This window comes from Psammomys obesus, unplaced genomic scaffold (assembly GCF_907164565.1).
Source record: "Psammomys obesus unplaced genomic scaffold, mPsaObe1.curated_primary_1811, whole genome shotgun sequence".
In the NCBI taxonomy this organism is placed as follows: Eukaryota; Metazoa; Chordata; class Mammalia; order Rodentia; family Muridae; genus Psammomys; species Psammomys obesus.
Genome location: NW_026596040.1, coordinates 15,014,858 through 15,028,890, shown reverse-complemented (window position 1 = coordinate 15,028,890; position 14,033 = coordinate 15,014,858). Strand labels below are relative to the sequence as shown.

General features: G+C 40.8%; 1 protein-coding gene across 1 annotated transcript in view; it reads right to left on the bottom strand.

Annotated features, from left to right (window-relative positions):
- Positions 1–14,033, bottom strand: part of Prdm6 (PR/SET domain 6) — a 102,251-nt gene that overhangs the window by 47,307 nt on the left and 40,911 nt on the right. The gene's annotated exons all lie outside the window — the stretch shown is intronic.

The following is a 14,033-nucleotide window of genomic DNA, read 5'->3' as shown; positions in this document are numbered from 1 at the left end:
GTGCCTTGGAGTGCTCAGCACAATGGGATGCCTTGTGCTCAGAAAATATGGTTGTTGATTGTTTGTTCATTGATTGGTTGGTTGATTGAATTGGTTGGTCAGTTGATTGGGGCGTATGGGGGGGGTGGAGGTTTTGATGAGGAGAAGGTAGACAGTCAGGTGGGTACAAATGAAAGGACAGAATGTCCTGTAATGACTCGAGTGCTAAACACTAACCCAGTTCTTGCTGTTCTTTGAGTGGATGTTGTATTTAAGATGAATATCCAAATAGAAAAATGTCGAAAGATTCAATAATTGCTCTTCAAAACATGTCTTCTCCAATGGCTAAGATGTCCATGTCCTTTACAAGCTTCCAGGAGTTTTTGAAAAGTTGAGCTAATCTGGGTGTTGATTTCAGTTCACAGAGTCCAGGGTAAAGACGAACGCCTACCCTTCTCCCAGCATCTGTTCCTCCTTCCCTTCCGGGTTCCAAACTGTCCCTTGCTAAGAATTGCTGTTACCAGCCCCAATCTTCCCCTTTAATAGCTTTTCATCCGCCGTCTCCCTTTTGTACCCTGTGATTGCATTCATTAGGAACACCCTGGCAGGTACGGTTATTCCAACTGTGAGTGCAGATCAAAGAACTGCTCCTGAAACAAGCATTCTTTGTGACTTTAAGTGAGGCTTGAGAGGGTGCAGTGAATTCTTGGAAGAATCCAAGGGCTGATGCCACCCATCACTAAGAAAAGACAGTAGCTGTTGTTGGTACCCTGCCTGTTGAGCAATACCATTTAGATCTTTGTGGCGGTCCAGGGGACAATGGCAGCTGGGCCACTGAAGCCCAGGAGAGAGGCACAGCCTCCCTCAAAAAGAAGAGGCAAAGGGAGGAGGCCAAAGCTCCTGGAGAAGGCGCAACTCCAGCTGCTCCTCCAATAAGCCTTCTAGAGCAACACTAGTGGGAGGCAATGGGGCCTTGGAGCCCCACTTTCATAAAGAGTCTTAAATTGAGAGCTTTGAACCTATTTCCAAATGAGGTTACTACGTACAATCACAGAAGCCCGGATTCAAAGAAGGAGGCTCACGCTGCACAACTCTGAACTTGGGTTCTAAGCCTGGACCACACTGCCTGAAGTGAACCATAAATTAACATTTTTATAAATCCTGTAATTAACTTATGAATGGCACAATTATACGTCTCTAGTATTAAAGGCATTAAGTTGTTAAAGGTAAACATTTAAAGTATACCACTATTTTTGTAACCCTGCTTTGGCATCTTTTCATCTTTCAATATATCAAGAGCTTTGAAACATGGAAGTGGCCCAGGCCTCTAAGCAGCCCTGGTTTGGGCTGGTTAATAAAGCTCCTTTCACAGAGTCAGGCTGGAGGGCTGGCAAGTGTAGAGCCAATTCCGGGCCACTGTGCTCTCTACAGAGAGTCTGCCCTGTGTTTCTGGACAGGCATTTGAATCCACATGGTGTGATTCCCTGGGAACTCAACCAGGAGACCCTGTAAACCTGAATGTCAAGGGCTCAAAGTTTGCCAGTCATTTGGTTAACAGAGGTTATGACTAATGTCAACCCCAAAGAAAAGAGACCACCTTAATTAACATGTGTCTATAACATCAGCTCCCTCATCTTCAAGCCTGACTTAGGTCTCCCTCTTTCCACAGGAAGCATCTGTGCCCTGGAACGAAAGACTGGAATGGAATCTTTTACACTGGGTCCATGGAGAGGCTCTGGGCAAGGCTGCAAACACCTTGAGATCCTGAGAAAATGATGAATGTTCATGAGTAATCTTCTGGGAAGAAGGTCCGTAGCTTTTATTAGATTCTCAAAGGGGGTGTGCGCACACACACACACAGGAGTTAAAACAGACTGCCAAACCCCACACTTCCAAATAGAAAGAGAACAGTGAACGGAGAAATAGAAAAGAGAACATCTGTGGATGAGCTAGAATTCTTAGGTTATTTCTGAGGACATTCTTTCAAAGCCCGACGGTTTCTCTCTGTCTCTATCTCTCTCTCTGTCTCTGTCTCTCTCGGAGCTGGAGATCCTAAGCTTCCTATGAGTTTTCTCCCCTGTACTTTGATTTCATATTTGATTGCAATCATTTTGACGTGTTCTTCTTGCCTAAATCTCTGACTACATTTTGAGGACCACTGGAGATGCAAACTGGAATAGACTCTTCAGGTTGGTTATTTTGTCAGGCAGATATTTTTAGGGTAGAAACCATGTGAGCCCAGGTTACACTGAGCGGTCAAGGTTTGAGCTTTCTAAACCCTTAGCACTGTCTGTTGCTGAAGTTAGTGAGTCTGTGGTTATTAACACCCAACAGTCCCTTTCAACTTTGAGCAAACCCCTGGTGCTACCATTTTTCCAAGTGAAATGGAAACATATAATTTAAACAATTAGACGGTGCAATAGAATTGCTTTTAGTGATCTTCAAAAGCATTTGTTATTGCAGATTAAAGAAATGACTCAGCAGTTGGTGTTCTTGTAGAAAACCTAGATTCAGTTTCCAGCATCCACATGGCAGCTCACAACTGCCTGTAACTCCAGTTCCAGGGGATCTGCTGCCCTCTTCTTGAGATACTTCATGCACATGGTACATAATACACACTCAGACACACACAAATAGATATTTTTAAATAAAATAACTAGTTATTTATAAGTTGAGTTTCTTTATCATCTCTGGCTTATGCCCTTATATTTCATAATAAATTAGTTAAATGATCGACATATTAATAATTATGTATATGTAAATAAAACATTTAAATGTAGTTAACCTGTAATGGAGCAATAATGCCCCTCCTAGACACAATATCATAACAAGTGAAAAGCCCAGTTCCAGGAATGGGTTATCTCTTTCGAAGTTGTTGCCAAGTGATGTTCCATAGACCCCCAAACATTACAGGCTATTGCCAGTGCTCTTGGTTAACCCCCCAGAACTTCAGAGTAAGAATCTACTGCTAAAGAAACCATATGCCTGAGTCACAGAACAAGGCAAAATCAAGCCGTTACCCAGGTGGAGGCTTCACCCTTATTGGCCAGTTTCAATAGTGATGGAAGATGCTATGTACACAACTGGGGGGAAAAAGAATCATCAGTCTTATGCAGGTGTGAGCCCTAACAGCTGCAGTGACCACCCTGGCATGAATATTATGGGGTAACCAACCACTTTGTGCTAGGATTTAAGGCTTTCTTCCTACCTAGCACCAGTATTGGGACTAAGTACCTGTGGGTAGACAGCTCACAGGCCCTAGGTGAAAACACATTATTATTCCTCTATTAAACTGACTTCTAATGACTTATTACTATAGCCATAGATTAACGCTTCTCTCAACCCTCATCAAAGAAGCTTCTTCTTACAGGAGGTAGCAACTAACACAGAGACACACAGCTCATCAAGGTACAGACAATAAGAGACTACGGAATGTTCATGCCTCAACAGGACACTTATGTCACCCCTCCTTCCTTCCAAGGCCCAGGGATAGCTGCAGAGAAGGGGTAGAAAAAGTATAAGACCCACAGGAAATGGACGATTTTAATGGGACAGTGTTGTCTGGCCAGAGCAGGACAGTTGCACATGTGAAGTCACTGAAGTTGAGGCAGCATTCCATAAGATTTGCACAGGCTCAGGACAGACTAAATTCCAACATGAAGAGGGGAGGTAGGGACGAAGTCCCACTCTTCGTTAAGGAATTATTGGTGATAGATAGCTGCTGGGAGAAGGAAAGTCGGTGGGTTTTTGTTTGTTTGTTTGTTTGTTTGTTTGTAAGGATGCAGCCCTGATAGGCTGACTACCCTCCAGTGGGGACAAAACATCCAAGAGAATATGGGCTATATAAACTATACGTGATGACAAAAGAGAAAAGAGGAGGATATAAAGTTTGGGTGGGTAGGGAAGGGATGTGAATCTAGGAAGAATGGAGGAGGCATGAATATGATCAAAATATGTTATGTGAAATTCTCAAAGAAATAGCAAAAAGGAGAAATATGTTCTTGCATTAAAAGTCTAAGCTTTAAAAAGAATCTTGAAGCTGGGTAATCCTTGCATTTAGAAGGCTGAAGCAGGAGGCAAGCCTGAGCTAAAACGAGACCTGACGTTCACCTTGCCCCCACTTTGCCTCCACACCAATAATTCTGGGCACTAATCTGATGCTGGCAGCACTGACTTGGGGACTTACTGAGTTGCTTCACTCCAGTCTCCATGTCCTGCAGTCATTTGTACCCTCCAGGGGGCTGGCTCCCATGACCCTATGACTGTCCGCCTATGGAAAGGGGGATGAAATGTAAGTACTTAACTGCTGAACCCAGAGGATAAAAATCATAATGCAACCGTCTCAAGGACATAGAAAGATTTCATTGCCCATTAAGGGAGAGGTAACACGACATAATCAAAGCAACGCCATCATTGATTAGGACTATGCAAACCTGATTAAAAGTTAGACCTTCCAACTGTACAGTACAAGTACCTCAAGGATAAAAAAGCTGTATTTTTTTTTAATTCCGTGTAATTGAAAGTGAATTCAGTTATGTGGACCTGTGATCTCTACACTTTCATTCAAATTAAAAGGGTGGAAGAGTGGTCTAGACAGCTTGTGTCTAAGGAGTTATAAGTGGTATCATCTCAGCCAATTATTTGTAAGATAAGGCTGTTCTTACTGCCGGCTTCAAAGGTTTCTAGGAGAGTAAAATGAGATCACCCATGGAACACGGAACACGGAACCAGTACTCAGTAAACAGCACACTACCATTCTTTATGATGGAGGATTCTGATTTTTCCTTTCTCAATTTTTCTTTTACTTCAATATTTCTGAAAAACAAGATAAAACTACCTACAGAAGAATATGGCACAGAAGTTTGGACCCTCGGGTCTCTCGTGTAAAGCAGAACTGAGTAGAACAGGTGTCAAATCTTAGCTGTGTGACATCAGACAAGTGATTTGATTTCTCCAAAAAGGGAACAGCGATGGCCTCGGGGTGTACAGACTGAAGAGAAAGATGGCGTACAAAAAGCTAAGCACAGTGTCTGACATTCAACTACAAAAGGGGATGCCTAAAAACTATCTTTTCTGTAGTTCAATGAACCTGCTGCAATAAATATTAAAAGTGCTTTTCACAAATTACAACGAATTCTGAAAGCCTCTGTATAATTCCTTCATTACATAATGAGTTAGACTATAAATGCCTAGGAGACATTTTTTTCAGTGGTGTAACCACTGGCAAGCTGCCACACACCAGTAACTAACCCTGACTTGTGCTTATTCAAAGAGCTCTTCCTCAGCTCAGTGTATCGTACAAAAATGACGCGAAAGTGGGAGGGGCCTGGTGAGGAAGAAGAAAGCATTCATTGCGAGGAAGAGGGAAACAGGAGAAACAATGGGGTGAACATGTTAAATATCCAAGTATCCATGTGCGAAACTGCTGTATATATTCAGTTAGTAAATACTTTGAAAATTAACTAGAACAAATTTCACTTGAGAACATGTATCTGATTGACTTTCTTTTTAGTAAAAAGAATTTGACACATCCATCTTAATGAACAATTCTAAGATCGGGATGTAACTACTCAAAATTCATTTATCAGAAGATGAAGTTGTGACAAACTTCACAGCATTTGTATTTCTTAATTTATTTTTATGATCACCACTGCAACAATTTAGACTTCACTCTAAAATAATAACTGACTTCATTTCAAAACTTTTAACTTAAAATCTGAGTTTCGGTTTAAATGTGGAATGTCTGATGAAAAATAGGCCCGTACACAAAGTTAGAAAGGACAGTGCCTATGATTAAAATTTATTCAAGAATTAACAGCTTCCCTTCTCCTGAGCTGTAGGTCATTTTACAGAGCCAAGTCACTGAATACAAAGATTTTATTCTCACTCATAACCACTGCTTAGACTTTAGTAAAATTTTCATCAGAAAGCAAAGACACAGAGCCCCAGTAAGATATATGTCCTTAGTCTAAAAAAAAATAAGACTTTTGTATGAATTTCTGTAATAAATTAAATACACATCAAAATATAGATGACATAATTAAAACTCAACAAACAACATTTTCCCTTTTAAAATTGACTAACTTCATCCTGCTGGGACAGCATATAAATCCTGGCCAGCTTGAACATTCTTGCTTTCAAGGATGTAATGCAACCATCAGAGCTGTTACATCATGTAAATAAATTTCAAAGATGGTATTAATATAAAAAGTATATCACATAACCCTAAAAATTTAATATACTGTTATGGCAATAACCAGATCATTTTCCCAAACAAATATATATTCCATCATGTCATTTTGAACTTTTTCTGACCTTTTTTTTTTTTTTTTGAAGAAAGAAAACTACAATTGAGACCAAATGTTTTATGAAAGAAAATACAGGCAGGCTGATTTGGCCAAGTACAGACACTTTCAGATTAAAGGTGTTATTACAACTTAAAACTTAGCCCATTTTTCATAAGCTACAGTAGCTGAGAGATCACTAAGGAAGTCTATGGGCTAGTAAGAGTGCTTATGATGTCTCTTACTGGCTTAGTATAAACTAGGGCTACTAACTACAGATTCTTTTTTTTTTTTTTTTATAAGTCAAATTCAAAATTGACTACATCTTGGAATAAGGAACACAGTTGTGTTAGCACCGATTCCCGAACAAAGTTTTAAAGGGATATTTACAGGCATCTACCCTCGACCCATGTACCAAGACCTTGAGTGGACACCTCAAACCACACACAGTTCTAAACCCTATGCACACCCTATTTTTCTATACATATACACCTATAATAAAGTCTTTCAACTAAGCACAGGAAAGGATAAACAAGAAAGAGAGAAATACTGAAACAGAGCAATTACAACAGTATAATAATACAAAGTTATATGGCCATAGTCTTCTCTGTCTCTCTCTGTCCCTGTCTCTCTGACTCTCTGTCTCTCTGTCTCTGTCTCTGTCTCTCTCTCTCTCTCTCCCTCCCTCACTTTCTCTGTCTGTCTCTTTTGTCTTCTCTTCTCTTTCTCTGGGCCCAGTACCGTCCAGCAGTTTCCCACTGACAACTGCAAGCATGGATCAAGGAGCCTAATATGTACCAAATGGAAGTCACTCTTGCAGCCTCCCTTTTGTCACTGTTACTGGATTATCTCTGACATCAGACACCCCAGCCCATCCTGCAAGTCGCTCTTTCTTCTTAATGATGTATTTATTTTTATTTTATATGCACTGGTATTTTGCCTGCTTGCGTGTCTCCGTGAAGGCGTCGGAGCTTCTGGAGTTGGAGTTACAGGCAACGTGGAGCTGCCGTGTGAGGGCTGAGATATGAACCCGGGTCCTCTGTAAGAGCAGCCAGTGCTCTGAACCGCTGAGCCATCTCTCCAGCCCCACGTCCTTCTTTTTTATTCCATTCTACTTCATCTTAGTTCCGGAACCTCTGATTTCTTTCAGTTCTGACCTGTAAATCAACCCAAAGTTCTCAGATTCTTGGTTTCAAGCAACGTTTAGAGCGGTCAAAAAAATCAAAATAGCAGGCAAGGTGACCCTACAGAAATAGGCACCTGGTAGTGATGCCTGCACACAGTGAGGGATGCCTGCGTCCTCAAGGACTTATTCTCCAAAGTCACCTCCAGGGATGGCTGGAGACAATACACGTGGCTCCCTCTCTGGAGCACATCATGCCAAACTACAAGCAGCTACACATGCACAGACTACGAAAACTGAACTCAGCTTTCACACATACAAATTATGAGATGTGGCTGAGTGTACTCATGTTCTCAAATCATAGACTACATAAAACAAAATAATAAAATAAAGTAAATGGCCAGGCACAGTGGTGCACGCCTTTAATCCCAGCACTAGGGAGGCACATCAATCTCCCTCTGTGAGTTTGAGTGAGTGACCTGGCCTATACAGTGAGTTCCAGGATAGCCAGGGCTACACAATGAGATGGGAGAGGGGGTCATATCCCTAATACAAAACCCATCAAGAAGTTCCATATTATACTTTAATTCACAGCTTACTTCATCTACTTTAGATCTTTTTTTTTTGAAGTCTTATACACTCCTACTTTTACTTAATCAAAACAATAAAACAAAAGCAAAAACAAAACCCTGAGAATTTAAGATTGGGCTTTTTCGTTTATTTAAAATAATGACGTCATGTATTTTAAAGGGAAGATGGGGAGACAGGATAATGAGCAAAGGTCAGGAAGGGCCATGCACTTCCATCCTACAGACTGATGTTTGCAGTGGCTTTTGAAGCAAGCAGAGAAAAAACACAACCAAGCGTTGCTCTCTACCTCCCAAAACTGCAAATGTTCTCTGATGACACATTGCACTAAGAATGTGATCCAAATTTATGAAAGAAAACTGATCTTGCTTGACAACAGGTTTCACTCTTTTTTTCCTTGAGGAAAATATGTGTCTACACACCCTTCTCTAAAGGAGGACTCAAAGGGAAAAAAAATTCACATTACATTTTTCAGATACTGCTACTGTGTGAAAGAGGCTTTACCTGTGTGCTCACCCAGATAAGGACGAGAAGAGATAGGCACGTAATCTCGGCTGAAAGCAAATGGCCGACAGCTCACATGCGTGTGATAAGATAGCCCGCTATCAGAGCTACTCCTGACATTTTGGTTTTCATTGCGCCCTTTTCTTCCAAAGTACCTTTCACACTTCCCTCAGCACAACCACCAACAACTACTGCTTCCCTTCGCACTTAGGATTCCAGCACAGCAAGTCACAGGGTCAACCAATACTCACTCCAGCACTTCTAAAAAAAAAAAAAAAACTCCTCAGGCCTAAGTCCTTTTCAATTTCAGGTCTCAAAGCTGTGAATGAAAAAGACCTTACACCACAGAAATCAAGGGGACTGTTTGAGAACCCTGCCCTCTGTCAGTATCCCAAAGAGTAAAGTCACTCAGGGTTTCCCATACTTCAGCAGGAGTACACATGGGTTTGCTCTTAACAATGCCCAGACCATTGCATGTTCAATATTATTCTTTTCATGGCTTTAAACTGATCTGTTCACGCTACCCAGACCCAAATGAAGTCAACGGTATTTGTAAAATTATCAGTCTGCAACACCAGATACACTTAGAAAACATTTTTCTTTCATACCACTGAAAAGTGATTAGCATAAGACGTGCTACACTTTGGGAAATGCTGGTCTGGGATGCAAAAGAACTATGTTCGTTCCTGAGCCAGCTCTGCCCTGCTGTGCCCCAGAGTGAGTCATTTAAAAAAGTTCTAGAGATCTCTTGCTTTGTTCATTCCCAAACAATTTTTTTATAACCTTGGAAGTCTCTAAATTCTAAAAAAAAAAAAAAAAAAAAAAAGAAAAAAATTCAGTGATCCCAGGACTCCGAGAACTACACCCTTCTCCAGTAAATCAAAGCAGAATCAGAGTCTGAGCCTGGATTTCTGAACTCCCAATTTAGTACTCCGGTTTAGTATTCCACAGCATGCCTACTATCCTACCATAGTAGAAAATAGCTTACTGTGCTCCCAGGCTTGGCAATGGGCACACACAGAAGTGACAGCAAGCACTTTTCTGGTGATTATCATCCCTTGCCAGGGGGAAGGACCATCACCTCACTGCCTCACAACCATCCACTGACCTTCGCAGGTGGTAAGCTGAGGCATGAGAAGACATATCTCGTAAAAGCTTATGGCGACGGGCAATGATCTGTCTCGAAATTAAATCTCTCCGGGGCTTGCCACCAAAACACATTGAAACACATCTGAGGGGCTTCTCAGTTCCTCAGGTTTCTTACGCACACATACCTGAAACTTCCAGGACGGAGTGGTGGGAATGAGAGAAAAAGAGAGAAAACAAACACACAAAAACAAAACAGAGAATACAGAGAACAGTGGTGGGGAGAGAACTAGTTGGGAAACAGTTTTAAAAAATGAAGCGAAAGGCACTTCAAGGTATTCAGTGTGAATGAGGCCAGCCTTAATTTAACTCTTTTCTCAACAGAAAGAGCAGTTATGAAAAACATACAATCCAAATAAAAGAGTCTACTGGGTGAATAATACTGTATAACTCCCTGGGGGTCTAAGTCAATATGAACTCTATAAACACATTAAATGGCCAAGGCAGAAAAAAAATAGCAGTGGTATGGGTCATCATGGAACACGCCAAAGAATACAACCCACGCTGTGGCCTTAGGATCATTGTCTTAAAACTCACAAATAGAATGATTTCCAAATGAAGATAAAAGTCTGACTCCAGAGTGTGACAGGGATGAGCTGTAATCTCGCAATTGAAATCTTCCTTCCAAACCCTCACGCTAAATGCATTCTCTCTCACTTCACAGAGGCCTCCATGACGCTGTGCGGGCTTAGCACAGCAGTGAGAGTTGGCCCAGAAAGAAAGTTTCATTTTTATGGTGAGATCTCAGAGTCTGAGACCATCTGAAAACATAATTTTAATACTTTAATTTCCTTTACTTTAGTAAAAGTGAAAAACTAATAATTTAAAAAAAAAATAATAGCTCAAGGCACTGTGACAGTTAACAAAACAAACTAATGAAATGTTAGAACAATTATGTTGATCTTTGCTGTCCAGGCGGCTTGGTCTGGTTATTTTAATATTTGTGTACTGTGGATAAATATGTGTGTGAGGGGTGTCTATGAATAGATTCTTAGGAATTTAGAATCTCATCCAAAATTCAGCAGTTTTAGATGACTTAATGAGTTTGATAATGGGATACAGAAACTTTAATTCTTAAATCATTTGTTTTATTTCAAAGCAGTCAGGGTTGATTAATCAGCTTTAGTAATAGTGCAGGGCTTTGGATGCAATTCCTGAAACTCTGGGCCAGGGAGTTGGCGGGTGGGGTGCGGGAGAGCAAGTTTCGTTACTAGCTAGAGATTTCCCTGGGTCTTGCCCTAATATTTCATTTGACTTGCAGGTCATTGGTGGACATGAAGCCCTTCACAGAGTATAGCCACCTCAGTTTACTCTTGCAGCCTGAAATACTTTTCTTCAGGGTGTGTGTGTGTGTGTGTGTGTGTGTGTGTGTGTGTGTGTGTGTGTGAACGGCTTTGGGTTTTGCAGTAGAGTTCATTTTGTGAGCTGCATGATACCTCAAAGATTTTCCTCTACCTCTTGTCTGAGTCGCTGGTTCCTTAGCCTTCATCTGAAAGGATACTAAAATGTTAAGGAGTGCAGGGATCCGTCCATTTTCTTTTGTAAGAATTCTCTTCATTGCTTCATGCATTATTTTGGTAAGGTCTGATTGTCCTTAAGGCCCGCGGAGGTTGACTGTGTCTGCTCTTCCAGGGTAAGTATCTTTGCACTGTGATGTGATTGGCTGTCTGAATGGAGATGTCTTGCATGACACAGAATACCTATGTCCATGGCAAACCTCTGCCTGTGGAGCAGGAACTTGAGATGATCCATTGATTGAAATGTTAATTTCTGGGAATCAAACCACAAACAGCTCAGCAGGAATACTACCAGAAAATCAGGGGTGACTATGGGAAGTTAATTGTTTTCTCTGTTAACACTTATTCTTGCTTAATTTCATTCCATTAATCAACTGTATGACAGACATAGGAAAAAGCACATTCAAATATGCTCATAAGCTACACCTGTGCTGTAATTTAACATATGTAAAAGTTGACATGCTTCTGAATAGATGGAAGGGATCTTGATATCCAAATCCCTGTGCTCATATCAACTCATAGCTGATTACAGGCTATAACATCACTCTTTATGTTTCACTTTTATCTTGAAATTGGATGTGCCCTCCCAGCTTTACTTTTTCCTACAACAGTTGTTCTCAACCTGTGGGTCCTGACGCCTTTGAAGGTTGAACAACTTTTTTACAGGGATCTCCTAAGACCACTGGGAAATACAGTTAAATTTACCTTATGATCCATAACAGCAGCAAAATTACAGTTATGAAGTGGCAATGAAAATTTTATGATTGAGAGGTCACCACAACATGAGGAACTGTTTTAAAGGGCCACAGCATTAGGAAGGTTGAAAACCACTCCTTTGAATGGTAACTGTTACACTAAAAAGAAGGTAGGTATCAATTCTAGATAAAGCTTATCAGCAGAGAACTTTATGTTAGGGATTAGAAGTGTGTAGAACAGTGGTTCTCAACCTTCCTGATGCTACAACCCTCATGTTCCTTATGTTGTAACGACCCCACCACCACTATAAAATTATTTTCGTTGCTACTTCATAAGTGTAATTTTTGGTACTGTTGTTAATTGTAATGTAAAGAACTGTGTTTCTCTACGATCTTAGGCGACCCCGATGAAAGGGTCCTTCGACTTCCAAAGGGGTCGTGACCCACAGGTTGAGAGCCTTCAATAATTAGAACGATACCATTAAGAAAAAGAACAAGCCCAGGAGCGGTGGTACAAGCCTATGATGCCAGCGCCTGGGAAGGCAGAGGCAGGCGCATCTCTGTGAGTTCCAGGCCAGCATGGTCTATAAAGCACGTCCTGGACAGCCAAGGCTATACTGAGAAACCCTGTCTTGAAAAACACCGAAAAAAAAAAGAGAGAGAGAGAAAGGGTGGGGGAGAGAAAACAGAGGCTAGTGACAGAGCTCAAGTGTTAGAGCATGGGCCTGACAAGAACAGGGCTCTGAGGTCAATCCTGAGTACCACAAACATTGGATAAAATACAGTTTGTAAAGAATAACACATTAAAAAGATATTAATTTTAAAAAGAGAGAAAACAAGAATCCAAATGGAGTGGTAAAACCAAGCCAGGAAGAATATTATGTAAATTCCACATTTATTTCAGATACATTTTGAATTTTACAAGGAGAAAAAGTACAACTTGGCTAACAATTAGAGAAAGAGATTTAGGAAAAGGACAAAGTGCTTTGGAGTTGGCTGGAACTATTTACAAAGAAGTAACCCAAAGGTTTGTAAACTGATTCTTAACTGCTTTGATTAAAAGAGGGTAATTAATAAATGACAAGACAGAATGAAAAGTTCATTGTGCCATTTGATAAACCACCCAAGAAGTTAAATCAATGCTTTTCTGTTTAATTTCACTATTTGTTTTTCCATTTGAGCTGCCAATTTTCTAACAAGTTGCAGAAGGAAGAGCGCTCTCTCTTTTTCTCTCTCTTCTCTCTTCTCTCTCTTTCCCACCCCCTCTGATGGACAAATATCACAGATTTTTGTTTCAAATCAATTGAACTTTCTTCAGGTGATGCCTGCATTTGTCATGACATTGTGGTCAAGCCATTATTTCATCAGCACTCTGTAACTAGCCCCCCTCCCCCTTTTAGCCTCTTTGACAAGAACACCATAACAATTCACATCACCCTTGACCTTCAAGGTGTACATCATCTTGTCAACATATAAACAAACACACTATTGGTTGTATTTTAATAGATTCTGTAAATATCAAGATCCAATTTATCAAAAGGTTCACCCTGAGTGACAGCTCTGAATTTCTGCCTTGTATTTGCAATGCTAATTCTGACTTTTAATTTGAAAAGGATATTTGAGCTGTGATATGTTCTTCTGTCTCTCTCTTCTTCTTTTTTTTCCCCCTCAGGAAAACATAGGAAGCTACTAGAAAGATATTTTCCTTTACGTGATAGAAGCTTTGGCTGTAGTTCTGTTTCAAAGTAACAATGCTAGAGCTATACAACAGTAACTGTGCGCAGCTAGAGGACAGCACACAGGATTGTTTTTCCTCTCTCCTCCCTCCTTTCCCCCTCCCTCCTTCTCTCCTGTCTATCTTTTGTTTCTTTTTCTGGCCTGCTGGGATCATGCTTGGGGCTTCACATATGCCAGGAAAGCATTCTTCCCTGTTAAGTTACACCACCAGCCCCACAAGGAAAATGTACAGGCTGGGTGGGAGTGGCTCAAGTCTCCAAGCACTCAGGAAGCAGAGGCAGGCGGAGCTGTGGTCCAGTGCCAGCTTGGTCTACAGAGTGAGTTCCAGGACAGCAACACTACACAGAGAAACACTGTTTCCAAAAACCTAATAATGATAATAATAATAATAAATAAGAAGGAAGGAAAAGAAAGAAGGAAGGAAGGAAGGAAGGAAGGAAGGAAGGAAGGAAGGAAGGAA